This window comes from Macaca thibetana, chromosome 7, assembly GCF_024542745.1.
Source record: "Macaca thibetana thibetana isolate TM-01 chromosome 7, ASM2454274v1, whole genome shotgun sequence".
Taxonomy (NCBI): domain Eukaryota; kingdom Metazoa; phylum Chordata; class Mammalia; order Primates; family Cercopithecidae; genus Macaca; species Macaca thibetana.
The window spans coordinates 164,917,031-164,942,238 of NC_065584.1; the positions used below are offsets into that span (position 1 = coordinate 164,917,031).

At 42.0% G+C, this 25,208-nt stretch overlaps 1 protein-coding gene and 1 pseudogene across 1 annotated transcript in view; one reads left to right on the plus strand and one right to left on the minus strand.

The window, feature by feature from the left end:
- Positions 1-25,208, minus strand: part of MTHFS (methenyltetrahydrofolate synthetase) — a 599,465-nt gene that overhangs the window by 78,792 nt on the left and 495,465 nt on the right. The window lies entirely within an intron of this gene.
- On the plus strand, positions 13,439-14,775 carry LOC126960057 (farnesyl pyrophosphate synthase-like; annotated as a pseudogene).

Sequence of the window (25,208 nt, forward strand, 5' to 3'; positions counted from 1 at the left end):
TTCTTTCCTGCCTGTCACTCCCCAATAGAATGTGAACTTCATGAGAACGGAGTTCAGTTACATCCCCAGTGCCTACAACAGGGCCTAGGACATGCTAAGTGCTCAATACATGTTTTTTGAATGAGTGAGTGAATGGATTTAGGTTAAGTGAAGGCTCCTAAAAGAGAATTTCAGATGTGGTTATATCTCCAGTCATTGAAGGGGAAATTTGCAATTATTTTGAATGGCTGACTTTTTTTTATTTTGAATCAGAATTTCGCTCTTGTCACCCAGGCTGCAGTGCAATAGCACAATCTCGGCTCACTGCAATCTCCACCTCCTGGGTTCAAGCGATTCTCCTGCCTCAGCCTCCATAGTAACTGAGATTACAGGCGCCCACCACCACACCTGAGTAATTGTTGTATTTTTAATAGAGACGGAGTTTCACCATGTTGGCCAGGCTGGTCTCAAACTCCTGACCTCAGGTGATCTGCCTGCCTCGAATTCCCAAAGTGTTGGGATTACAGGCGTGAGCCACTGCGCCTGGCCAAATGATTAATGGTTGACTTTTTTTGGTTTGTTTTTTGAAATGGAGTCTCGCTTGCTCTGTCGCCCAGGCTGGAGTACAGTGGTGCAATCTCAGCTCACTGCAACCTCCGCCTCCTGGGTTCAAATGATTCTCCTGCCTCAGCCTCCCGAGCAGCTGGGATTACAGGCATGTGCCACCATGCCCACCTAATTTTTGTGTTTTTAGTAAAGACGGGGTTTCACCATCTCGACCAGGCTGGTCTTGAACTCCCAACCTTGTGATCCACCCACCTCAGCCTCCCAAAGTGCTGGAATTACAGGCATGAGCCATCACACCCAGCCGGTTGACTTTTACAATTATATTTTCCCCTTCCAAAAGAGCAGCATGTCATACTATATATGTTGTCTTTAAAACTAGGTCAGTCTCCACCTCCTGAGAGCCAGCATCCCTTAAGAGTTGCTGAGGAGGGCCAGGTGCGGTGACTCACGCCTGTAATCCCAGCACTTTGGGAGGCTGAGGCCGGCGGATCATGAGGTCAGCAGATCGAGACCAGCCTGGCTAACACAGTGAAACCCCCATCTCTACTAAAAACACAAAAAATTAGCCGGGCATGGTGGCGGGTGCCGGTAGTCCCAGCTACTCAGGAGGCTGAGGCAGGAGAATGGCATGAACCCGGGAGGCGGAGCTTGCAGTGAGCAGAGATCACGCCACTGCCCTCCAGCCTGGGTGACAGAGCGAGACTCCATCTCAAAAAACAAACAAAAAGAGTTGCTGAGGAGAGAGTATGAGGACAAGAATATTTCCTTTCTATCCTTAACCTTGGCAGGATCTTCCTCTTTCATGTTAACTATGATACCCTGTCCTCTCTGGTGACTCAGAAGTGTTACAGCATTTTTTTTAAGTCACTCTAAATGTGACTGTTATATAGATACAAGAACTGTTATATAGATACAGAGCTGGTAGGTGTCTGAAGTATGCATCACAGTTAGCCCAACTAGCTTTTCAGATGTTGTATTTTATAATAACCTTGCTTTCTTACTGAAAGAGGGACTTTCTTCTTTTCTAAGCAGGTGTGGCCATTTTCATGACTTGCTCCTACATGCATGTTAGCTCTTAGCAAAATTCCTGACAAAGTGGAAAATATTACAAGCCACTAAAAGCATTTAGAATGAAAAACTATTCGTCAGTGGCTTAAAGATATTTAGCCATTCTAAATCCTAAATCAAAGTGTGTGTATGTCTGTCTGAGCACATGCTAAAAAGTAATTTAGAAATTACTGGACACAGAAATATTTGCATTTCCTTAGAAAATGCTCACATTCTTTGACAAAACCTTTGCCATCCATTTTTTAAAATAACAGATAATTTCACTAGACAGTCTGTTTAAACTTCATGGGTACACATGGTCAGGAATTTTCTATTTATCCTCTTTCATCTATTTCTTAACAGCATCCTTCCTCCAGATGTGCCTCCCTCTGGTCTATCAAAGGGCCTCTTCTTCACTGTCTTGGCACAATGCAATTTTACAAAGGAATCCCAGGAACCTTAAAGGTTCGGTATATAAGAATTGAATTGAAAGCTTGGTGGCAAAAAGAAGGGGGACTTTTTTAGGGAGAGTCTGTCTAGATGGTGGTCCTATACCACAGTGTTAGGGGGCATATATTATATAGATGTAGGGGTGAGAAAGTCTGTGATCAGAGCAGAGGGTGAACAGGTTCTTGAACTGTTAGGAAACTGCTGTCTTACCCAAAGTGAAACAATACCTTGTCTTTCACCGTTTTTCTGGCAGGAGATGGGAAAATAAGATTCTTAAATAACAGCTACTATTTCTTTTTTTTTTTCTTTAAGTAGTATATGAGTAGGTCAGTGAAGTTGGAAAAGTGGAATATGAACCACTTCTAAATGTCTTTGATGTTCTAGAGAAACTACTATTCAAAGATGGAAGAAAACGTACTAGGAATAATCCAAATCTCCAATCTCCAAGTCAATAAGATAAGTCTCAATAATCTGCCCTAGGATTTAAAATATATTATTCTGAGTATTGACTTAGAGATGCAATGGAGAAAGTAGATTATAAATAGAAACTTGTATCAAGCAAAAGTAAATTAAGCTGCCATTAAGATAATAGCCTTATAATTAGCCTTCTAGGAAGTTGTAGAGAATTCCATTTCTGAGTCTTTGGGTACCCCTGGAGTATTACACAGACTGAAGGACATCATTAGCTATTCAGTTTGACCAAGTATGTCCACAAAGTTACTTTCTATTCATCATCCTTCTTATGTAGACAAAGTTATATGTGCCCTGGAAGTTTAATTCTGTAAATATCCAGGTCTCCAAATTGGCCCAGTAATAATAGTAACTAATAGCTATTGACCACTTTTATGACACGTAATAATTCATTTAAAACTCACAATAGTCTTTGGAGGTAGCTTCTGTTATCATCATCATCTGCATTTTACAAATGAAGAAACTGAAACACAGAGAGGTTAGATAATTTCCAGTCCCATAGCCAGAAGGTAGTGGAGCTGAATTTGGACCCAGCTGGTCTGACTTCAGAATTGCGCTCACAATCGTCTTTGGCCCATGAGCATGATGAGTTCTCCATTCTTTTACTTAAGAGAGTACTAATACCTAGTTAACCACCCTCTGGGGTGGGGATTGAGGAACAATGTTGAGAACTTAAGGGTCATTGCCTTTGGGATACCCAACAACTCAATCTTCTCCCTCTAAGAGCAAGTTTGCCAATTTTGATGTCTCAGCACCTCTGGAACCCAGCACTGAAGGAATCAGTTCCTTAGAGAGGAAGGTAGTTCCTGGTTCTCTTACTCGAAAGTTGGCTGTATATTTGGGCAGTACTCCAGGTACTAGAGAGATAGGTAGGAATGCCGGGAGACCCATCAGTCAGCAGTTTGCTAAAGTGAAATTTCAGTGTCCGGGCACAGTGGCTCACGCCTGTAACCCCAGTATTTTGGGAGGCCGAGGCAGGCAGATTATTTGAGGTCAGGAGTTCGAAACCAGCCTGACCAATATGTTGAAACCCCATCTCTACTAAATATACAAAAAAATTAGCCGGGCGTGGTGGTACGTGCCTGTAGTTCCAGCTACTTGGGAAGCTGAAGCAGGAAAATTGCTTGAACCCAGGAGGTGGAGGTCATAGTGAGCCTAGATTCCGCTACTGCATTCCAGCCCGGGCGACAGAGTAAGACTCTGTGTCAAAATAAAAATAAAAATAAAGCTTCAGCATCTGAGCTGCTCATTGCAAAGGTTAGTGAACTAGCCCAGCCTGTAGGAGTTTTATGGGGGCAGAAGTTAGTGGAAGGAGTCTTTTACCCAGGGTAGTAGTGCCACCACAATCAACAAAGCAAGAAGATTTGAGAGTCAGAATTTACTGGCAAGAGTCCTGGGCCTATACACCAGAGAAGAAAAACTTGAACAGGTCCTGAAATAAGATTAGAAGCAGATCTGAAAAGCCAAAGTATAAGGCCAAGGAAACAAATGAAAGCCAGGAGCAATGGATTCAATGCTAGATGAGAGGGTGATTCTTTGTGAATGCCAAAAGGAAGTGGTTGCTGGCAGTTGCAACCTTTGTTTCCATGCCCTTTGTAGCAGGGCATTTGGAAGAAACAGTTGCATTTAAGGGTTAGGGATTCTGTGCCTTGGCAGGATTGTAAGTTTCCAACATTGAGACAAATTGGTAACCAGATCTGCTGGACTAGAGCCCAATCTGCAAAGCTCCCTAATGCAGAAGAGTGTAATCAGATTCTATCTTCCCATAGTTCCTAGAAACCAGATCGCCTTCATTGCACATCTTCACTCTAGTCTAGAGAAATGAGGGCAAGGTGTTGGACAGGGCAGGTTGGAGATGAATAGTTGGGTATGGCACCGGTGGCTCCCTGTTATCAGTGGGTATGGTTTACTTCACATAGGGCACCTACAAATGAAGTAGTGGCCAACAGAGCTGCTTTGTCTGTGGGCATGTTCGTCTACCTGCATTATTAGAGGCCTTGTTTCCTCTTCCCTACCACAACAATCCTCCCAAATTCTTTGAGCTTTTTAGTAAACCACCAAAATTCTGCTGTGCAGTAACAGCAGGGCAGATCATGGTGTTAAATGTATTTATCTTGGCAGGGAGAGGGTATGTGTATACTATAGGACAGCTGGAGTGTGTGTATTGCTTTTCAAAGGGGGGATTGCAGGCTACATGAGAGGCAGTGAATTTCCCCAACCTCTCCAACAGCCAAGATAAAAGACATGCCTTTCTATCACTTCACCTTTGATGCATTCAGAGCTACATCATCATGTTGCACAAGGCCCCCTTTAAGAGTAGGCATAGCCTGGGCCAGGCATGGTGGCTCACGCCTGTAATCCCAGCACTTTGGAAGGCTGCAGTGGGTGGATCACTTGAGGTCAGGAGTTCAAGACCAGCCTGGCCAACATGGTGAAACCCCATCTCTACTAAAAAACACAAAAATTAGCTGGGCGTGGTGGCAGGGACCTTTAATCCCAGCTACTAGGGAGGCTGAGGCAGGAGAATTGCTTGAACCCAGGAGGTGGAGGTTGCAGTGAGCCGAGATCATGCCACTGCACTTCAGCCTGGGTGACAGAGCGAGTTTCTGTCTCAAAAATAATAATAATAATAATGCTGCAAAAATAACATTCTCATTCACCAATCTCACTCAGTTGTTGGAGAAATTACTTAATTTTCAAAATTGTGGGGTAAGATGTGTAAGACCTATGCACAAAGCTATTTATTATGGTATTATTGCAATAGCAAAAGACTGAGAATAACCCAAAATTATCAATGTGGGACTAGTTTTAAAAAACTATGATACATCCACGTGATGGAGGACTGTGCATCAAAGAAAAGGAAAGAGATGGAGATCATGTAGCTCCAGGATAACTGGTTCAGAATGGTACTTATAGCATGCACCTTTAGTACACGAAGCAGGAAGGGATATGAAAATATATACATATATACTTATGTTTGTAAGAAGCTATTATGAGAAGATAAACCCAAAATAAATAAAAATGGTAAACAAATGGAGAAGGAGGGCATAGAGTGAAGGGCATAGAAATAGTCCTATGGAGAAAAAATACATCAAGGAGGGAGGAATAGGGAGGTTGTTGGGGGGCGGAGGGCAGGATTGCAGTTTTACCATTTATTTATTTATTTTGAGACAAAGTCTTGTTCTGTCACCCAGGCTGGAGTACAGTGGTGTGATCTTGGCTCACTGCAATCTCTGCCTTCTGGGCTCAAGCAGTCCTCCCACCACAGCCTCCCAAGTAGCTGGGACCACGGGTGCTTGCCACCATGCCTGGCTAATTTTTGAATTTTTTGTAGAGACGGGATTTCACCATCCTGCCCAAGCTAGTCTCAAACCCATGGCCTCAAGTGATCCACCCAGCTTGGCCTCCCAAAATGCTGGAGTTATAGGCCTGAGCCACCACGCCCAGCCAAGGCTGCTTTTTAAAACAGCTTTCTTGACACATATCATATTCACCTTTTTTTTTTTTTTTTTTTTTTTTTTTTTTTTTTTTAGACAGAGTCTCACTCTGTCACCCAGGCTGGAGTGCAGTGGCACTATCTCAGCTCACTGCAACCTCTGCCTCCCAGATTCAAGCAATTCTCCTCCCTCAGCCTCCCATGTAGCTGAGACTACAGGCGCCCGCTACCACGCCTGGCTAAATTTTGTATTTTTAGTAGAGACAGTGTTTCACCATATTGGCCAGGCTGGTCTCAAACTCCTGAGCTTGTGATCCACCCGCTTCGGCCTCCCAAAGTGCTGGGATTGCAGGCATGAGCCATCGCGCCCAGCCAATATTCACCCTTTTAAGTATACAATGCAGTTAATTTGAGTAATTATACAAAGTTCTGCAATCATCACAACCACTGAGTTGTAGTATATTTCCATCACCCCCCGAAGTCCTTCATGCTCATTTGCAGTTACTCCTTGTTCCTTTCCCAGCCCCAGCCAACCACTAGTCTACTCTTTACTACTACAGATTTGCCTTTTCTAGACATTTCCTACAAATAGAATCATTTTGTGTCTGGCTCCTTTTGCTGGGCATAATAATTTTAAATTTCACTGAAGTGGTAGCATATATCAGCATTTCATTCCTCTTTTGTTGCTAAATTATATTGCATTGTATGGATATACCACATTGCGTTTATCCCTTCTCCTGTTGGTGGCCATTCAGGTTGAGTCCATGTTTTGGCTATTATGAAGAATGCTGCTGTCCAGGCGCAGTGGCTTATGCCTGTAATCCCGCTTTGGAAGGCTGAGGTGGGTGGACCACCTGAGGTCAGGATTCGAGACCAGCCTGACCAACATGGAGAAACCCTGTTTCTATTAAAAACTTAGCCTGGCATGGTGGCCCATGCCGTAATCCCAGCTGCTCAGGAGATTGAGGCAGGTGAATCACTTAAACCCGCGAAGTGAAGGTTGCACTGAGCCAACATCACGCCACTGCACTCCAGCCTGAGTGAGACTCTTTCCAAAAAAAAAAAAGCTACAAAAATAACATTCTCATTCACGTATCTCACTCAGTTGTTGAAGAAATTACTTAATTTTTAAAATTGTGAGGTAAGATGGTATAATTTGGAGTTTTTCCTCTCGTTTCCGATTTCTCAGAAATTTGGTTACACTGTATTTACAGTTTTGAGAATAAATTTTATTCATTTGATTTAAATTTTATCATGAAATAGTTCAGTCATATACAATGGCATAAGAAGTGTAACAACAATCATGTACCCACTACAGCTCAAGAAATATCCCTTCCTCCAGGAGAAAACCACTATCATGAATTTGTGTTTATCATTCTCACATTTATCTGTATGTACTTTTACCAACATATACACATTCTTATACAAATACAGTATTGTTTTGCATGATTTTAGATGGAATATGCACTGCATAAATATAATCCTGCTATGTATTCCTATTACTTTAGTACTAACATATTGAAATTTTCACAATAACCATAAGATGTGGAAAATATTATCCCAACTTTACAGATAAGAAAATGGAGGCTGATCAAGGTTGGAGACGTGCCAAGGTCTTACTGTCAGGAAAGAACAGAGGCAAGTTTGAACCAAGTGAGTCTGACACCAGAACATCTGCATGACTATGCCACACTGTTTCAAATGCTGTTATACTCTTGGTATTCTTATGCCATCTTCTTTTTTCCTCAGCATTATGTTTTCAAGACTCACCATGTTGATACATGTAGCCCTAGTTCATTATTTTCATTACTGTATGGTATACTGTTCAATAAATAGACCATAGGTAATTTGTTCATTCTTCTATTAATAGAAGACATAACCAACAAAGTTGCAAGTGCATACTTGTACATGTCTCCTTGTGCATATGTGCAAGAGTTTCACTAGGGTTTACACCTACAGGTACAATTTCTGGGTTACATGGTATGTGCATCTTCAAATTAACAAGATATTACCAAGTATTCTCTAAAATGGATATCATTTTACTTTCAGGAAATAAGTTTGTAAGAAATTCTGCTGTCCATAGTTACCATGTATAAAAAAAAGATACTACAATAAAAGAGAAGAAAACATCAAGAAAAATGACAAAAAATAGGAGCTAAAATAGAATAGCAAAGTAACCCAAGTCTGCCATTTATTTATACATTCTTCCTCTTAAATGCATGCAACAGAGGTGAAACACAGCATTTCTCTACTCTCAATTTTCCTTGCCTTCTAAGTAGTATTCAACTCTCAGACCTTCTCTGAAGAGTGTGGACATGAGAGTTTACTACAAATATTAAAATTTCTGAATTTGACATGAATCACGTTAAGGTGGATTTCCCTCACAATTCGGCATTTCATTTGATCCCTCTCCTCCTCAAGCATTGCCATTCCCTACCAGCTTGAAATTTGCTATTTAATTTCACTCACAATGATGGAGTACGAAAGAGCTGAAATGCTCTATTTCATATGGAGATGTAGATACACTGTAGAGACATAGCTATAGACCTCAAGTAAGTTTTCTCAGCAAAGACCTATGAGAAAGTTGTAAGAAAACAACAAATTTGGCATGATATTTTAGTTTGATAATTTAGATGCATCCAAGTAATAACAAATCTAACTGCATTTTAAAATAAAAATATAGCCCTAGTGATTTTCACTACTGTATGTACTGTATGTATACTGTTCAATAAATAGACCGTAGGTAATTTGTTCATTCTGTGCAAGCGAAGGATGATGGCAGCCTGAACTAGAAAATCTGATAGGTATGGAGAGGTGGTGACAGAGAGGAGGCAGAGTGGCAGGATTTGTCAATCAGATGTGAAGGGTGAGAAAAAAAGAGAGAGGGAGGAGGGATGTTCCAAAGTGTCCAGACTGTGCAATTTAATTTCCTTCACCTCCCTGTCAAATGGTAAGTTTGAATGCCAGCAGCACCAAAGCATCCTGTGATTGAAGATCTTTTGTTTCCCTAGATGCATAGTAAGGCAAGGCTAAAAGCCTCCAAGAAAATCAGAATGGCAAAATAGCCCCATCACATATTCATGTAGAAGAAGAGAACTCAGAAATGAATATTCTCTCTCAAGTGATGGCCTGGTCTCCCTTTGCCATTTACCTCCTCCTTTTCATCATATTGCTTCTTACCCTGTCTTAAGGTGCAATGTTTTGGGGTAAAAAGAGTACTCACTCTCATACAACAGTCAATGAAAGTGTAAATTACAGCAAGCTGTTTGGTTTTTGTTGTTGTTGTTGTTTCTGAGACAGAGTCTCACTCTGTCACCCAGGCTGGAATGCAATGGCACCATCTTGGCTCACTGCAACCTCCGCCTCCCAGGTTCAAGTGATTCTCCTGCCTCAGCCTCCTGAGTAGTTGGGACTACAGGTGCCTGCCACAATGCCCAGCTAATTATTTGTATTTTTAGTAGAGACAGGGTTTCACCATGTTGGCCAGGCTGTTCTTGAACTCCTGACCTCAAGTCATTCGCCCTTCTCGTCCTCCCAAAGTGCTGGAATTACAGGCATGAGCCACTGCACCTGGTCTACAGCAAGGTTTTTGAAAAACAATATGGCAATATTCTCCAAGAGCTTAACTATATTGATAGGTTTAGTCCAGATAATTCTAGATCTGATAATTTAACTTAAGAAAATAATTATCTGGAAAAAATATTTATGTACATAAATGTTTATTTTGGAAATATTTATAACAGTAAAAAACTAAAACCAATCTCCATGTAAAAAAATTTGTACCTTGTGAAATTAGACACATCTCTGTTTTCATTAATGTTTTAAAAGAATTTTTAAATGAGAGAATGTTTATATTATAATGTTAAGAAAAAGCCAGGCAAGGTGGCTCATGCCTGTAATCCCAGTACTTTGGGAGGCCAAGGCGGGTGGATCATGAGGTCAGGAGATTGAGACCATCCTGGCTAACATGGTGAAACCCCGTCTCTACTAAAATAAAAAAAAAATTAGCCGGGCGCGGTGGCATGCACCTGTAGTCCCAGCTACTCAGGAGGCTGAGGCAGGAGAATTGCTTGAACCTGGGAGGCAGAGGTTGCAGTGAGCCGAGATCGCACCACTGCACCCCAGCCTGGGTGACAGAGCAAGACTCTACCTCAAAAAAACAAAGCAAAACAAAAAGAAAAGAACAAGGCTGAGGTGGAGGATCACTTGAGACCAGGAGTTTGAGACCAGCTTGGGCAACATAGCGAGCCTCTGTCTCTACAAAAAATATTCAAAATATTATCCAGGCATGGTGGCTCATACCTATAGTACCAACTACTCAGGAGGCTGAGGCAGGAGGACTGCCTGAGCCCAGAAGTTCAAAGAGGTTATAGTGAGCTATGATCGCACCACTGCACTCCAGCCTTGGTGACACAGCGAGACTGTCTCAAAAGAAAAAGAAAAAGAAAGAAAAGAAGGAAAGAGAAAGAAAGAAAGAGAAAAAACAGTATAAAAGTAAATATCTATTATAATGTCAAGTTTATTTTATAAAAGCATAGCAAAAACTGGAAAAAATATATCAGAGGATTGTGATATAGGAGATTTTTGTTTTCTTCATTTTTTTTTCCTCAAATTTCGATAATGTAATGATATCTTATATAATGAGAAGAAAGGGTGCTTTTTTTCAACCCTACCCCACATCCACCTGGTAGATCAATTCCGAGGTGTTAAAGCAAGATCATTGACAAAGCAAAATAGTTAAAAGACAAGTACAGTATGGCTGGGTGCAGTGGCTCACGCCTGTAATCCCAGCACTTTGGGAGGCTGAGGCTGGTGGATCACAAGGTCAGGAGTTTGAGACCAGCCTGACCAACATGGTGAAACCCTGTCTCTACTAAAAATACAAAAATTAGCTGGGCATGGTGGCGTGCACCTGTAACCCTAGCTACTCAGGAGGCTGAGGCAGGAGAATCGTTTGATCCCGGGAGGCAGAGATTGCAGTGAGCCGAGATCGCACCACTGTACTGTAGTGTCGGTGACAGAGTAAGACTCTCTCTCCAAAAAAAAAAAAGACAAGTACAGTTCAACTGGACTCCTGGGTAGATTACTAGAAAGAGTGCAGCATCAACCTGAGCTACCCATAGAAGCTCAGCAATTAGTTAGCAGCTAATTAATACTGAATTTAAGCCAGAGTAGGAGAGAAGAAGAGCTGACCTTTGGGCTTTACCCGTTAGAGATTAGGATTGAAAGCTACAGGATAAGGAGCCAGCCAGTGAGGCTGAACTGATGGCCTCCTACCTTTTACCACTGCCTCCATCTTTGAATTAGAACAGCTCTGTCACCAGGACATCATTCTCTCTACCTTGTGGGCTAGGACCAAGGCTTAACTTCTCACGTTCAATTCTTGGACGCTTTGAATAATTACTAGGAAGATAATAAGCATGGCCGGGGAAATATGCTCATCTTTATCTATGATTAATAAGGCCCTTAATAATTTGTAATATGTCAAAAAACATTAGAGGGAGAAGAACTAAAACACTAGTTGTCAGTGCTGGGACAACTGAATGTCCACATGCACGAGAAGGCAGTTGGACCCCTGCCTAACATCATATTCAAAATTTAACTCAAAAAATATCAAAGTCCCGAATATAAGAGCTAAAACAATAAACACTTAAAAGAAAAATAGGCATACATTCTTCATCACTTACATCATCAAGTTCATAAGTGGTTTCTTAGTTAGGGCCCCAAAACCACAAACAACAAGAAAAAATAGGTAAACTGGACTTCATCACACTGAAATATTTGTGCATCAAAGGACACCATCAAGAAAGTGAAAAGACGACCTATAGAATGGGAGAAAATATTTGCAAATTATGTATCTGATAAGGCATTTGTATCCAGAATATATAAAGAACTCTTACAACTCAGCAATAAAAAGACAGATAATCCAATTTAAAAATAGGCAAAGGACTTGAATAGACATTTCTTCAGACAAGATATATAAATAGCCTTTAAGCACATGGGAAGATGTGTTCTAATGATGTTCAACATCATTAGTCATTAGAGAAATGCACTTTGAAACCACAAAATAGACACCACTTCACACCCACTAGCATGGTTGTAATTAAAAAAAAAAAAAAGGAAATAACAACTATTGGCAAGGATATGGAGAAATTGAAACTCATACCCCTGGGAATGTAAAATGATGCAGACAGTTTGGAAAACAGTTTTGCAGTTCCTCAAAAAGTTAAATACAGAGTTGTCATATGGCACAGTAATTTCACTCCTACATATATACTTAAGAAAACCTATTCACATAAAACTTGTTTATGAGTGTTCATAGCAGCATTATTCACGATAATGAAAAAGTGGAAATTTCTGTCAAGTTTCTACCAACTGATGAATGTCTAAACAAAATGTAGAATTTTCATACCTTGGAATGTTAATCATAAAAAGGAATGAAGTACTGGTATATACGGTGACACGGATGGACTTTGAAAATTGTATACTGCCTGGCTCATGCCTGTAATCCCAACACTTTCAGAGACCGAGGTGAGGGGATCATTTGAGAGTTTGAGATCAGCTTGGGCAACATAATGAAACCTCATCTCTACAAATAATAATTTTTTAAAAATTAGCCAAGTGTGGTGGCATGCACCTGTCATCCCAGTTACTCGAGAAGCTTAGGTAGGAGAATTGCTTGAGCCCAGGCAGTCTGCAATGAGCCATGATTATGCCACTGCACTCCCAGCATGGGTGACAGAGCAAGACCCTGTCTCAAAAAAAAAATTTTTTTTAAATATAGTAAGTGAAAGAAATCAGACACAAAAGGCCACGTATTGTATGATCCCATTTATATGAAATGTCCAGAGCAGGCAAACCCATAGAAACAGAAGGTAGATTAGTGGTTGCCTGGGGCAACTGGTAGAACTGGGGTACAGGATTTCTTTTTGAGTTGATGGAAATGTTCTAAAGTTAGAGTGTGGTGATAGTTGCACAACTCTTGACTATACTAAAAACCACTGAATTGAACATTTTAAAAGGGAGTTTAATGTTATGTGAATTATATCTTCCTAAAATAAAAGAGATAAAAGAAAATATACATTGTAGGGGGGAATGCAATAAACATAAACCAAAAACAAACTTTGGGTACCTACAGCGAAAGGGTGAGAGCTGGGTGGAAAGAATGGGAGGATGGGAATGGAGTAGCAGTGATGAGAGAGTAGCATTTCTCCTGTTGTAGTTTTGTATATAGTTCTGACTCAGAACCATGGTAATGTTTCACATACACACATACAGTCAACCAGGATGTGGAGGCAAGCCAAAATAGAATGCAAGCAGAAAAAAAAAAATGTGTTATAAATGACTAACATCACCATCACAAAGTGGGTGGAGAAGAAAATCACTCACTTAAGTAATTTAGGAAACTTTTATTTTGACTATGTCATAAGACTAAAGACAAAAACACTTCATACAAATATTGTCCTCTAGTTAGTACATTTGTTTTTCACAGGGGTATAAATTAGCAAGTGTGAATCTACCTTATCTGTATCTGTGTATCATTGAACAAATAAGTAAAGTTGTTGTGACTAATGACAATCGGGATTCTCCCTGTTGGAAACACAAGTTATAAATAAGAAAAGGGGGAAGGCTAGAATGACCTCTGTTGTTTTGGATTAGAATCAGAGGTGTCAATCCGAGGTATGAGCACATGGTTTTTAGTGTACATACACAGATAGATATGGCAGGAACCCGCATCCAGGAACAGAGCCCTATGCTCCTCCCTCAGAATGAATGGAGACCAGAAATCACATGTTTATGCCCAATAAAAGCGGGTTTTCTTTCAGCACTTTTCCGAGATCTTTGGGGTGCTGACTGAGGATGAGATGGGGCACCCAGAGACAGGAGATGCTATTGTACGGCTCAAGGTGGTCCTGGAGTACAATACCATTGGAGACAAGTATCACCGGGGTTTGACAATGCTAGTAGTGTTCCTGGAGCTGATGGAGCCAAGGACACAGGATGCTGATAGTCTCCAGCAGGCCCTGAATGTAGGCTGGTGTCTGGAACTGCTGCAAGCTTTCTTCCTGGTGACAGATGACATCACGGATTCATCCCTCACCCACTGGGGACAGATCTGCTGTTATCAGAAGCCGGATGTGGGGTAGGATGCCATCAATTATGTTATCCTTCTGGAAGCATGTATCTACTACCTGCTGAAGCTCTATTGCTGAGAGCAGCCCTATTACCTGAACCTGATCAAGCTCTTCCTACAGATTTTCTATCAGACTGAGATTGGGCAGCCCTGGACCTCGTTGCAGCCCCCTAGGACAATGTGGATTTTGGCAGATTCACTGAAAAGAGGTACAAATCTATTGTCAAGTACAAGACAGCTTTCTACTCCTACCTTCCTGTAGCTGCAGCCATGCACATGGCAGGAATTGATGGCGAGAAGGAGCATGCCAATGCTTAGTAGATCCTACTGGAGATGGGAGAGTTTTTTCAAATTCAGGATGATTACCTTGACCTCTTTGGGGACCCCATTGTGACCGGCAAAGTTGGCACTGACATCCAGGACAACAACCTGCTGGCTGGTGGTTCAGTGTCTGCAGTGGTCCACTCTGGAACAGTACCAGATCCTGAAAGAAAATTACAGACAGAAGAAGGTCAAGAAGGTAGTCCGAGTGAACGCACTGTATGAGGAGTTGGATCTGCCGGCTGCGTTCTTGCAGTGTGAGGAAAACGGTTACAGCCACATTATGGGTCTCATTGAACAGTACGCAGCGCCCCTGCTCCCAGCCATCTTTCTGGGGCTTGCGCGCAAAATCTACAAGCAGAAAAAGTGACCTAGAGACTGCACGGATGGGGAGAGGAGTTACTCAATAAATAAATTATTGTGTAAAAAAAAAGATACAAAATATATAGAAATATCTTTATTTACATTTTTTCCCTATATTTTATTAACTAGTTCTGTTTGTGAGAGGACCTAGAAGCAATTATACACCAGTAGCAATGAATTCTAACATCAAGATCTTGGTTCCTTAATATCATTTTCCAATTAAAAAAAAAAAGAGCTTCTTGGAGAAATGACTGATTCTAGAGTTGGGGCTAGTGAAAATCAGCCGAGACTGCAGCATCTTGTGGTGCCGCAAAGCAAGGACATGCTCTGAAAGGAAGGAAGCATGACAAAAGGGAGCCAGGAGCTGAATCGGGGTTCCCAATGGCTAATGCTTGGACAATCTGAGCAACAAAATAATGATAATCTTACATCATAACCCATAAAATAAATATCCATAGTGCACACTGATATGAATAAATAGGAGAGAAGAGATATGCTTCCTTGTCACGTAATTCCAGTTAATAAATGTGGAAGGAATAATGGAAATGGAAAATCACCATGAAGCAAACATTGCAGTTATAATTGTTGCAGACGAAAACTATTGATGGATGCTAAGCTTATTACGTGGAAGAATGAGAAACATCGTAATCTCAAAAACATCATAATCTCAAAAATATATCCCCACAAGAAACTTAATGGTGGAGAAACCTAGCAGACACCACCTTAACCGAGTAGTCAATGTTAGCATTACCAGTAAGATGACATATGTTCCCCCCAGTATGATGCACTGGAAAGGACACAGATTTCTGTTGTAGTCCTGCCGGAAATGTATAACCTCAATCTAATCATGAGAAACCATCAAACCCAAATTGAGGGACATTCTACAAAATGCCAGACTAGTACTCTTCTGAAGTCCCAAAGTCATGAAAGACAAAAGACTGAGGAATTGTCACAGCTTTAAGGAGACATGACACCTAAATTACATGGTCTGTTTTCGATTTTGGACTGGAAAAGGACATTAGCGAGAAAACTGGGGAATATCAGTAAGATTTGTAGATTGGTTAATCATACTGTATCAATGTTAGTTTCCTTGTTTGGATAGTCGTACTATGACCATGTAAGATGTTAATGTTGGTGGCAGCTAGGTGAAGTACTATTTTTGCAACTTTTCTGTAAAACTAAAATTAGTGCAAAATAAAAGTTCAAAAAAATTTTTTAACTGTTAAATAAACTGTGAAAGCGTGTGATAGGAGAGACCATCCTGTGAAAAACATGGAAATTTTAGTTGACCCTATGTGTTCAGTCAAAAAACATGTAGCTGGGCACAGTGGCTCATGCCAGTAATCCCAAAACTTTTGCAGGCTGAGAGAGGAGGATCGCTTGAGCTCAAGAGCTCCCGACTGGCCTGGGCCACAAAGCAGGATCTCCATATCTACAAAAAAAATTTAACGTTAGCCAGTTGTGGTAGCATTCACCTGTGATCCCAGCTACTCGCGAGGCTGAGGCAGGAGGATCACTTGAGCCCAGGAGGTTGAGGCTGCTGTGAGCCATGACTGCACCACTGCACTCCAGTCTGAGTGACAGGTGCTTTGTTCACTAGAACTCCCCCTAGGAAAGTACCATGTGTATGAGTTCTTTTTTTTAAGAAGTACTTCTGGAAGTCACTTGGGGTAGAGAGCTGGAAGCCAAAATGATAAAACATGGTCCCTCAACTGCTGTACATAAGATGACTACAGGACTTAAAGTTGCTTCTCAAAGGGAAGAGTGGAGAGAAATCACTCAAACACAAAAGATTGTGGGGATAAGAAGGCTAGTTTCTCCTGCATTGGAGGGAGAGGAGAGAAGGGGAAAGTCCCTGGAAACAACACAGCCAGGAAGAGAAACTTTGAAGAATAAAAATGTCTAAGAGTAATTTTTTTTTCCAGTTATATCTTATGTGGCCTCTCACCTCTCTCCCCGACAAAATATTCAGTGGTCCTTATTGCACAGTTGTGTGAGTGGATTCTTGCGGGTAAACATAAGGCTGATTAGCATGGGACAAAATTTAAAAACTGGAAGATGAGCCTGGGTGCGGTGGCTCACGCCTGTAATCCCAGCACTTTGGGAGGCTGAGGCGGGCGAATCACAAGGTCAGGAGATCGAGACCATCCTGGCTAATACGGTGACACCCCATCTCTACTAAAAATACAAAAAATTAGCCGGGCATGGTGGTGCGTGCCTGTAGTCCCAGCTACTCGGGAGGCTGAGGCAGAAGAATGGCGTGAATCTGGGAGGCAGAGCTTGCAGTGAGCTGAGATCATGCCTCTGCCCTCCAGCCTGGGTGACAGAGTGAGACTCTGTCTTTAAAAAACAAAACAAAACTGGAGGATGAGAGGAGAATGGGCATCTGGACTAGAATAAGGCCAGTGATATCGGTAGCATTTTTGAGTTTACTAAATGCCAGGTGCCATGTTAAATTTCTTATGTACTTTCTATGTTCCTCAAAACGAACCACAAAGTACATATTATTACAGTATTTTTATAGAAGAGGAAACAGGTTTGGAAATCCTAGGTGTCTTGCCCTAGCTCATGTAGGTACTATATGAAGGTTATCAGATTCTAACCCAGGATCTCCAAAACTGGCACTAAACAGCACCTCCTCCTCTGTCACAGCACTGTTTCATTAGCTCTGTAGCTCTGTTCTTGTTCTTCCTGTGGAGTATGAGATGGGCCCATGTTCTGTAGTCACCTGTATCTTCACTGCTCAGCACCGGGCCTGATGTGGAAGGGATGCACAGCAGATAGTTGCTGAGTCTGTGAGGGAAGGCTGTGTCATGTGACAACGAGGTGGGAAGAGCAACTTATTAAGCTAATACATAACCGCTGCCGTTTGTTGGAAGTCCAGATCAAGAGAAGAAACCCCATTATACTCTTTGCTGATGGAGTTACAGCTGAAGCCCTGCACCACACTTTAAGGGTGGCATGGCAAGCTAGTTTTCAGAAGCGGCTGACTCCCTCAGCTCGGGGTGGTAGGTAGTCATTATAGAAATTTAAAAGAAAAGCCACAGTGTCACCAGGGAAAACCCAGTAACCAACTGCCATGCGGTCTCACTGGCTGTGTTTGGGAAGTACTACCATTAATCAATGTATAAACCAAGTGTGAATTTGCAGGAAGAAAGAAAATTATCATGCAAATGATATTATAGCCAGCCTGCACAGAGCATTCTCTCCATTTAGATAGATCAGGAAGTTGCTGGTGACCCCTCCTTCCCCCGTTCCACCATCACCCCACCCCCATTCCAAGGAAATGACTTTTCAGCTGAAATCACAAGGCTAAGTATGCATTCATTAGTTGAGAGAGTGAGTGAGAACAGGGAAGAGAGAAAAACTAGAAAATTTTTCATGAATAAACAACTGTATATACAAAGGTTCTAAAGGGAAACATGGAACCTTTGAGAGGAATTGAAAGTTGGCCACAATGGCTAATCGACCAAGAGCCAAGAGGAGAGAGACATGAGATGAAGCTGAAGAACCAGGGTCCAGATGACATGAGCTTGTATTTTGTTTGTCTGGTGGTTTTTTTTTTTTTTTTTTTTTTTGAGACGGAGTCTCGCTCTGTCACCCAGGCTGGAGTGCAGTGGCATGATTTCAGCTCACTACAACCTTTGCCTCCCAGGTTCAGGCAATTCTTCTGCCTCAGCCTCCCAAATAGCTGGGATTACAGGTTCCCGCCACCATGCCCGGCTAATTTTTTGTATTTTTAGTAGTGATGGGGTTTTGCCATGTTGGCCAGGCTGCTCTCGAACTCCTGACCTCAGGTGATCTGCCCGCCTCAGCCTCCCAAAGTGCTGCGATTACAGGCATGAGCCACTGAATCTAGCCAGTGTCTGTTGTTTGTGTTTGTTTTGTTTTGAGATGGAGTCTCACTCTGTCACCCAGACTAAAGAGCAGTGGCACGATCTCGGCTCACTGCAACCTCTGCCTCCTGGGTTCAAGTGATTCTCCTGCCTCAGCCTCCCAAGTAGCTGGGATTACAGGCACCTGCCACCACGCCCTGCTAAATTTTTGTATTTTTTTTAGTAGAGACGAGGTTTCACCGTGATAGCCAGGATGGTCTCTATCTCCTGACCTTGTGATCTACCTGCCCCTGCCTCCCAAAGTGCTAGGATTACCAGTGTGAGCCACCAAGCCCAGCCGTCTGTTTGTTTTTTAATGAACATTTTGGAAAAATTTGAAATTCACATAAAAGTTGCAAAGATAATACTAATAGTTCCCACATATCCTTTATCCAGTTCCCCCTAATGTTAGGATCTTACATTACCATGGCACATTTAACAAAACTAAGAAACACTGATATATTACTATTAAATAGACTCCAAACATTTTTTACTGGTTTTTCCAGTGATATCTGTGATATCTATTTTCTGTTCTAGGATCCAATCCAGGATACCACACTGTGTCTCTATAGACTCCTCTTTTTTTTTTTTTTTTTTGTTGGAGTCTCACTCCATCGCCCAGGCTGGAGTGCAATGGCACTATCTGGGCTCAGTGCAACCTCTGCCTCCCAGGTTCAAGCGATTCTCCTGCCTCAGCCTCCTTAGTAACTGGGATTACAGGCATGTGCCACCATGCTGGCTAATTTTTGTATTTTTAGTAGAGACGGAGTTTCACCATGTTGACCACGCTGGTCTTGAACTCCTGACCTTGTAATCCGCCCGCCTCGGCCTCCCAAAGTGCTGAGATTACAGGTATAAACCACTGTGCCCGACCTATAGGCTCCTCTTAAATGTGAAAATTTCCTCAGACTTTTTGTTTTTGATGACCTTGACAGTTTTGAGAAATACTGGTTGGATATTTTGTAGAATGTCCCCAAATTTATGTTTGATGTTTTCCTGGGATTATGGGTTTTGGGGAACCAATACCACAAAGATTAAATGCCTTTTCATCACATGATATCAAGGTGTGCTATCAACTTATCACCTTAACCTTGATCACCTGGCCCAGCTAATTTTTGTATTTTTAGTAGAGATGGGGTTTCACCATGTTGCCCAGGATGGTCTCGATCTCCTCACCTCGTGATCTTCCTGCCTTGGCCTCCCAAAGTGCTGGAATTAATCAAATGATTTTTAAGCAGTATTGTGACATCAGATTTCCTTTTTAAGATTAATATGCTGGCTGTATCGAATGTACCAAATAGAGACAGAAGTAGATACGGATACATCAGTAAAAAGGTTGCGGCTGGGGCCAGGCGCAGTGGCTCATGCCTGTAATCTCAGCACTTTGGGAGGCCGAGGCAGGTGGATCACGAGGTCAGGAGATCAAGACAAGTTTGGCCAACATGGTGAAACCCCGTCTGTACTAAAAATACAAAAAAAAATTAGCCGGGCGTGGTGGCAGGTGTCTGTAGTCCCAGCTACTTGGGAGGCTGAGGCGGGAGAATAGCTTGAACCCAGGAAGCGGAGGCTACAGTGAGCTGAGATCTCGCCACTGCTCTCCAGCCTGAGCAATAGAGCAGGACTCCACCTCAAAAAAAAAAAAAAAATGTTCTATCAGTGGTTGGCATAAAAGTTAAGAATGAGAAAAGTGGGTAGATTAAGAGGCATTTAACAAGTAAAACTGTCAGCATTTGTCCATTTTTAGTTGAATAGAAGGAAGGAAGAAGGTTTGAGAATGACTGCCAGGAACCAAGTTTCTGGTTGAGAAGCTGATTGGATATCAACAAGGGTGAAAGCAAAAGTACACTGAAGAGGCAGGCAGAGCAGCCTGAGGACTTGCTGATGGAGGCAACCCCAGCGCTATGGAGGAAGAAGAACGCTGTGGGTCAGATGCCCCTGCGGAATTCCGGAGGCATCGATTTTCTGTGTATCCATATCTACTCTGATGATTCTGCACCCTGGACAGAACCCTTTAAAAATAAAACACCCCTGTCCAGTTAGGTAAAGCTTTGATTCCCTTGAGGGAAAAGTCTTCCTCATTTGCTCGAAAATCCTTGAGAGTAACAACGATGTAGTATTCATACTCTGCATTTCCATCAAGGATTGTACTTTCAAAGCACCAGCACTTGTACATGCAACACTAGGTGTGAAGTTCATTATGGTTTTGAGTCCCCAGAGAGCTCTGTGGACATTTCACCAATTTTGTTTAAGCCTCAGTAGCCATATTACCAAGGCAGAGATCAAGATCCTAAAAAAAAGACTCAGTAACATAAGAGGTTTCAGATATTGGGAAGAGAGAGTGTGGTTGACACCTCAGGGAAGCTTCTTGAGCAAGGGAAAGATGAAGTCAAGCTGTTCACAGGGAAGTAAATTGTGAAAGTCCTTGGAGCCCATTTTAAGAACTTGGACTATTTCTCTGTGTGCAGCAGAAACCACTGAGTTGTGAACGGAGAGGGAACACAAGTGATCTTACATTTTGAAGGATCCTTCTGACTGCAGGTTGGGAACAAATTGCAGAGGAGCAAGGAAATAAGCCAGACGACCAGCTAGGAGATCACTGCAAAATCTGTACAAGGGACTTCAAGTGGCTTGAGTCAGGATAGCAATTAGTTTAATAAGTAATTTTTATATATTAAATTATATATATTAATTTTTATATAAAATATAATTTATATGTTAATTTATATATAAGTATACATAATTTATATATAAGCATGTATATAATTAAATATATAATATATAATATACATATATTTTGAGACAGAGTCTTGCTCTGTCACCAGACTGGAATGCAGTGGCGTGATCTCAGCTCACTGCAACCTCCACCTCCTGGGTTCAAGCGATTCTCCTGCCTCAGCCTCCTGAGTAGCTGGGATTACAGGCACGTGCCACTACGCCCAGCTTATTTTTTATTTTTAGTAGAGATGGGGTTTCACCATGTTGGTCAGGATGGTCTCAATCTCTTGACCTCGTCATCCGCCCGCCTCGGCCTCCCAAAGTGCTGGGGGTGAGGGCATGACCCACTGTGCCTGGCCCTGGATGTATTTTGATGAAAGAACCACACAGTTTTGCCTGATGGACTGAATGTGTATAGTGAAAGAAAGAAAAGAGTCAGTGGGTCCAGAGGATTTCCACCTTTAGTGGGTAAAAAGATGGAAATGCAATTAACTAAGATGGTGAAAGATTCAGGGGTTAGAGGTTCAGATATTCAGATTTAGACAGTAAATCTGAAGTGCTTGTTAAACATCCAAATAGACATCAGGTCAGCAATTGGATATTTGAGTCTGGAGTTGAAGGGAGAGGTCTTGTCTGGAGATATGATTTTGGGAGTCATCAGCACATGGTGGATCGTAAAAGCCTTGCTACTGAAAGAGGTATCTAGCACCTGAAGGCAGGTAAGGAAAAGAAGTAAGCCAAAAACTAGCCAGGGCACTCCAATATTTAGTGTTAGAGAGTTTAGCTTGGGGAGATGAGGAAGATTCATCAAGGGAAGCAGAGTAATCAGTGACATGGGAGGAGAACCAAGACAGAGTAGTGTCCCAGAAGTCAAATTAAAATATGTAGAAAGTCATATAAAAGTCATATAAAAATAAAAGAAAGTCAGATTAAAAAAAAAAGTCTACATAGAATATGTAGAAAGTCACTGTGTCGAATGTCACATCAAGGAAGTTGAGGACTGAGAATTCATCCCTGAACTTAGTAGTGGGGATGAGAGTCTGTCTGATTGATACATGTTCAAGAGACAATGAGAGGAGAGGAATTGGAGACAGCAAGTATTATAGACAGCTCTTTTGAGGATTTTTTCTATGAAGGGAAGCAAAAAAATAGGGTAGTCACTGAGAGACTGTGTGTTTGGTTTTTTGTTTGTTTGTTTTTTACCATAGGAGAAACTATAGCAAGATCAGGTGCTAATAGAACTGGTCCATTAGAGATGGGAAATTGTATGATGCAGAGTACTTTCCTCCTGCAGAGGAAATAAGAAAAAGGTCTAACATGCAAATGTAGGGGTTGGCCTTAGAATAACTGATTCACCATAATAGCAGGAAGGGAAAATGAACCAGTGTAGATGCAGCAGGGGAGGTAGATATGGCAGAGAGAGGATGTAGAAGTTCTCAGTGAAATAGGAAGCAAGGTCAATGGAAATGAGGTTGTGTCAAAATAATTGTGTTGCAAGAGTTTATAATACTAAACTCTCTATATACATTCTTCTGTTGCTCAAATAGCCTAGTCATCCACCTCCTACTTTAAAACAGTGTAAGGAATCATGGGTCATGGTGTGGATCTCACATGAGCTGGTCAGGCTTAGCTTTTAAGGCAATAAATTGTAGCCCTAGGCTCAGTCAGCTGTCTTGAAAATGCTGCCTCTAGTCATAAGGCAGATGAATCCACAAAAACCCAAACTGTAGAAAAACGATTTAGCGTTGCCCTGTCCTAGTGATGGGATCCTAATAGCAGAAATAACCACACAGCAGAAATAGCCACACAGAGCTCCCAATTATAAATAAAGGATTTGTTGTATTTTCATGTTCTGTGGGATGTTACAAAGCAACGTTTCCCTGTGAGCAACTTTGCACACTATGCAAAACGTGTCCAGATCCAAAAGAGTGGCAAGCAGTTTAAGTTGGGGACAATACAACTGGGAGGACACATATAAAAGGGTGGAAGGTGAAAAAGAAGGAGTATGGGAATGACCACCTGGCCACCAAAGGTCCTCACCATCAGTGGGGAAACCAGTTTCACCTAGCTGACCTTCATGCAGAGTTTCAGCCTGTGAAAGGGATGGGGAAGGAAGCAGAGGGTCTAAGTGGCCCCATGTGATCAGAAGGAAGTGGTGCAGTAGGAGGAAGCCCAGTGACTGAGAGCCAGTGAGAACTACTGGGAGGTCAGATGCCCCCAACTCTGTGACATTGGGCACGTTTCTTACTTGTTTTAAGCCTGTTTCTTCAACAGTAAAAGAGGGGAAATATCTACTTCAGAGGGTCATCATGAAGATTAAAAATTATGTATCTAAAGTTTTTCGCACATGGAAAATGACCATTAAATAGCCACACACTCTCTCATGCTGTATTAGTCTATTTTCTGTTGTTTATAACGAAATACCTAAAATGGGTGATTTGTAAAGGAAAGAAATGTATTTTTGTCTGCTATGAAAGTCAGGAAGTCCAAGGTTGAGGAGGTGCATCTGGTGAGGGCCTTCTTTTTTTCTTTTTTTTTTTTTTGAGACGAGGTCTCACTCTGTCACCCAGGCTGGGGTGCAGTGGCGCAATCTCGACTCACTGCAACCTCCACCTCCTGGGTTCAAGTGATTCTCCTGCCTCAGCCTCCCGAGCAGCTGGGACTACAGGTGCACACCACCACGCCTGGCTAATTTTTGTATTTTTTTTTTTCCAGAGAGACAGGGTTTCACCATATTGGCCAATGTCTTGAACTCCTGACCTCGTGATCCACCCATCTCGGCCTCCCAAAGTGCTGGGATTACAGGAGTGAGCCACTGCACCTGGCCCTGGTGAGGGCCTTCTTGCACGTAGGGACTCAGTGGAATCCTAAGGCAGTGCAGGGTATCAATGGCAAGAGGACTGAGCATGCTAGCTCAGGTCTCTTCCTCTCCTTATAAAGCCACCAATTCCCCTCCCATGATAACCCATTAATCCATTAACCCATTAATGTATTAATCCATAAACGGATTAATTCATTCATGAGAGCAGAGCCCTCATGATCAAATTAGCTCTTAAAGGCCCAACCTCTCAACACTGTTGCATTGGGGATTAAGTTTCAACATGAGTTTTGGAGCAGTCAAACCACAACACATGCTATTACTGAGAATATGATGTTCAGCCTCACCCCAGCCTCATTTGCTACCAAATGACATAATCAAAACCAATTAATGTTCATTCCCATTTGTTGTTGTGGTTTTTGTTGTTCTTGCTGTTGAGACAGAGTCTTGCTCTATCGCCCAGGCTGGAGTGCAGGGGCACCATCTTGGTTCACTGCAATCTCCATCTTCCGGGTTCAAGCAATTCTCCTGCCTCAGCCTCCTGAGTAACTAGGATTACAGGTGCGCACCACCACGCTACGCTAATTTTTGTATTTTTAGTAGAGACGGGGTTTCACCATGTTGGCCATGCTGGTCTTGAACTCCAGATCCCAAGCAATCCACCCGCCTCAGCCTCCCAAAGTGCTGAGATTACGGGTGTGAGTCACCGTGCCTGGCCCCCATTTCTTTTTAAACAAAAATATTATTGAGCTCTTACCAGGCTCTGAACTGAGCTCTGAAATAAAATGGTAAACAAAAACAGCCATGGTTCCTGCCCACACAGAACTTAGTATCTGTTGGGGAAACAGATATATTGATTTAAAAATCACACAAGTGTGACTCCGTAATTGAGACAGTGGCATTTTATAAGACTATAATTGCAGAATTTAACCTAGTCAGGGAAGGCATCCTGAAGAAGTGAATTTTGAGCTGAAATCTGAAAGGCAAGTAAGCATTAACCAGATGCAGAGGCAGAAGGAACAACATGGGCAA